The sequence below is a fragment of the Ammodytes marinus genome (assembly GCF_949987685.1).
Source record: "Ammodytes marinus genome assembly, chromosome: 5".
NCBI lineage: Eukaryota > Metazoa > Chordata > Actinopteri > Uranoscopiformes > Ammodytidae > Ammodytes > Ammodytes marinus.
In genome coordinates, this window is record NC_137234.1 from 21,224,120 (window position 1) to 21,228,400 (window position 4,281).

Sequence of the window (4,281 nt, forward strand, 5' to 3'; positions counted from 1 at the left end):
CAAGCCGTCAGGAAAACATGAAACAAAATTCCCGCCTGCACACACTTCCTGTTTTGCTTTGTGGTTGCCATGTTCGGCTCAAAGTATCCTACAATTACATCATTTGAGATTCGTGTCAACAGATATTTAATGTAAAGGATAACAATTGAGCATTGCAATATATTCAATAAAATGCTGTAATATGACCTGAAAATATTAAGTTACACAACACAAAATCCGTCTATTTATTTACCCATTTAAATATTTGGTAGAAAAACTTGATTTCTACCAACCTGTTTACAAGGCACAGTTTAGTTCTTCGCTGGGTCAGCCCCGAAATGCAATCACTAATTCATGCGTGTTCGTTTTAATTTTATGGACTTGACTGTGTTTGACTGCTTACTACAAACAGGTAGTGGTTCATGCCTAGACGGTTCGTCAATCATTAAATAATAATAATAATAATAATAATAATAATAATAATAATAATAATAATAATAATAATAATAAATGAGTTTTCGGGGGAAGTCGCCAGCTTCTTTTGACGGGCTCGGTGTCTTGTAGGATTTTTAGGCTAATATTGAGTGTAGCTGTATTTTTCCTCTTGAATTTCCATACCTTGTCAGAAATTAGACCGTTTCTTAAACATTCAAAAGTTATTTGTAGCATGGATATGCAGTGTTGCTTAAAATGTGTAATTACACCTTTAAATAGTCACGTGACATTCTCTCATTTCTTATGGGCTAGTGGCGCTCCCGGTCGCTTGTCAGTCGAGCTGAGCCGTCACGCGAGAGCCAATCAGATTGCTTACTGCTACCACGATATCTACCAGGAATTGGCCAATGAGATGCCTCCCTGCTACGAGAGGCCAATCAGATGCCTCCCTGCTGTGTCGAAGGCGGGCTTTAGCCTTGTCAGTGTTGTTGACGGAGAGAGACCACAGCAGCGGAATTTTACCAACCAGAGCAAGTTTTACACACGGTAAGTCACCTGTATTGATGAATGAAAAAGTTTCCTCCATGACAACTAGGACTAACTTATGTGGAAATTTAATACGAAAAACGTTTTACACGGTTACTTAACAAACCAACCGCCGGTAGCTACTATTATTTATTAAGCGGTTTGATTTTCGGGACGTAAAAGGCACGGCCCGCCACTGAGTCACCTGTATTGATGAATGAAAAAGTTTCCTCCATGACAACTAGGACTAACTTATGTGGAAATTTAATACGAAAAACGTTTTACACGGTTACTTAACAAACCAACCGCCGGTAGCTACTATTATTTATTAAGCGGTTTGATTTTCGGGACGTAAAAGGCACGGCCCGCCACTGAGAGTCACCTGTATTGATGAATGAAAAAGTTTCCTCCATGACAACTAGGACTAACTTATGTGGAAATTTAATACGAAAAACGTTTTACACGGTTACTTAACAAACCAACCGCCGGTAGCTACTATTATTTATTAAGCGGTTTGATTTTCGGGACGTAAAAGGCACGGCCCGCCACTGAGCTAGTTAGAATATTATCAAGTTTTACACACGGTAAGTCACCAGTATTGATGAATGAAAAAGTTTCCTCCATGACAACTAGGACTAACTTATGTGGAAATTTAATACGAAAAACGTTTTACACGGTAACTTAACTAACCAACCGCCGGTAGCTACTAGCTAGTTATAATACTATCTATGGTTAGAAGGCATAACGTATAGCGATGTGTAGCGACAGTATCACCGGCGGAAAGTCCATCAAACTGAACAGGAGTCAGACGTTGGCAATGACTTATATTACCATATATGAGTAGGCTTATCATTACACCGATGTTGTGTATGACATAGGCTTACATAGTAATGACATAGACTTAAATTAACAAGTTGAAAAAATTTTATGTCAAGTCTACAACATTCTGTTTTCCCTTCAATATAGCGGTCTGTGGTCTGTCTGCCTAGTCTGCTCATTATAAGCCGGCTATTACTATTTCCCCAGCAGTTTAAGTAATTTTAGTATGTTCTTCCTTCGTTCTTAAAATATGAAGTGATATAAAACGTCAATGATTAAACTACATGTATATTACACATTATTTGAGAGACTGCTTGGGCTGTAATGAGGGCCAAAGGTTCCCACAAAATGTCCCATCCCCCCACTACACTTATTTTATTGTCTTACACCTCTCTGTGCCTCTCCCCCCTCCCTCACCTGATGGGCCAGAATGTAACAAGAGTCCTCTTCATGTCTTAGGGATTGAATATGAAGCTTCTGTTTGTTTGATTGAATACACTTTTCTTTAATATATATTATAATAGTATATTACGTCTCATTTTCTCTCAAAATAGGCTTTATAACTTTAATGATTAATCACAATGTATAATACACATTATTACTGGATTATGTCAGAAGTCTAACACTTTTATGAACCGAGAAGATTGATGTTGTTTGTTGACTGTGTCTCTGTAATGGGAGATTTCTTACTTTATTATTTTCTCCACTTTCAGAATACGAAATGGATCCTAAATTCAGGAAGAAAGGGGATGGCTGTGTCAGCCTTTTCGACTCCGATGAGGCCAAGAAGGTGAAGGCGGAGAGAAGGCCATGGACCAGACCTCTTTCACCTGACAAGGTGAAAGAGTCTGCAAGGGATGCTGTTGGGCATAAAGGTGGTGACCCTAACAACGAGGAGCATGTGCTGGGCCAGCATGAGCTTCAGTTTGGCGCTTACAGGGGCCAAACATTTAAATGGCTGGCAGAGAACGCTCTGGGGTACGCAGGCTATGTGGTGGCGTCCATGTCTGCGGAGTCCGGTGGCTCTGATTCACCAAACAATCTGGTTAATAAGAGGCTTTTGGCAAAGTACGTTTCTCAATTTCCTGCTGGCCGCTATGCCATCCGGGTCAAGAAGGAAGTAAACGCCAAAATTCAGAGCCAAACTGCCACAACTGCTTCTGCCCCTACACAGGCCGCATCCACATCCCAGCAGCCTTCAGCCTCTTTGCAGGTTGCTGTCAACGCAGCACCTGCTGTATCTCCAAGACCATCTCCAGTGCATATGTCTTCCCTACGAGCCTTGGTGTCAGGGAGAGGGAGAGGCCAGTCCCCCCAGGCTATCGCCAAAGCTGTAAAGAGGCTCTTTACAGCACCAAGGTTTCAGCCATGTAAGTATGCAACAATAAAATATACTTTTGTGTTGTACTGAGTTATACATGTTTTCATATTTTTAATGTACACTGTATTGATCTCATTCTTTTTTAGCTGTTCCTGCCCTGCCACCTGCTGGAACCTTTGAGGCATTGTCTGCTGGAACAGTCAGAGGGCATGAGCCAACTGACAGTGAGCTCTTGCAGGCGGCCGCAGAGGTGGAGCCCGACACATCACGTAAGTTTTATTTTTTATTTTATCTCTCACCTCTCTCTCTCTCTCTCTCTCTCTCTCTCTCTCTCTCTCTCTCTCTCTCTCTCTCTCCTCTTGCTGTAAAAAAGAAATGTATGTAATGTATGTCATAACATGATTACAGTCATTAATACAAATTTGAATTTAGCATACTTGAATATAATCAAAATGAAGATAGTGTGGTTTATCATATATAATTATTAATTCCATAATTTCTGCTTAACAGAGAGCAGAATTTGCCTTCCTGCTGGTTGGATCCCCGCCCTGCCAGAGGTTGACCAGCGCTGGATATCGAAGGCTCTGTTCCGGTGGTCACACTTGGGTCAGCCAGAGCTTGACAACGACAAGGTGGATAAAATGTGGTGGTATCCACCTCGGCAGTCGCTGACATCCGGTGCGATGCCATTGATGGAGCAGTTCTTTGGGCACCCTCTGTTCCTGTGGATGCCCAGGAAGCTGTGGCGTGTGCGACTGATGTGTCCACATCCAGCCTGTGGGAAGTCAGAGCTCACCTCTGCGGGACTCCACCAGAGGGTCAGGCTGGTGGTTGGTGTCAGCAGCTCTTACTACATGGTAGGCGAATACCTTGCGTGTAAGAGCTGCAACAAGAAGGTCATCAGCTGGAGCCACAACGTCGTCTCTCAGCTAGACATTGGCCACCGCCTGCAGTTCCCATGTCTGCTGACTTTCAAGCTGGGGTGCGACATGCAGGTTGTGCGCATGATGCGTCAGCGGGGACTGGGGAACAGCAGCAGCCAGCTTCAAAAACAGCTGGAGGAGCAGCATGCAGAGAGCTGGCTGGGGAATCAAATTCAGTTCCTCACCGCGTACAGAGGAGTTGCGCGTGCAGTCTCCTCTGGGCTGATTTTGCCAGTGCCACTACCGGACTTGCCAGCTATGCCTGCAGTGCCAAAACAT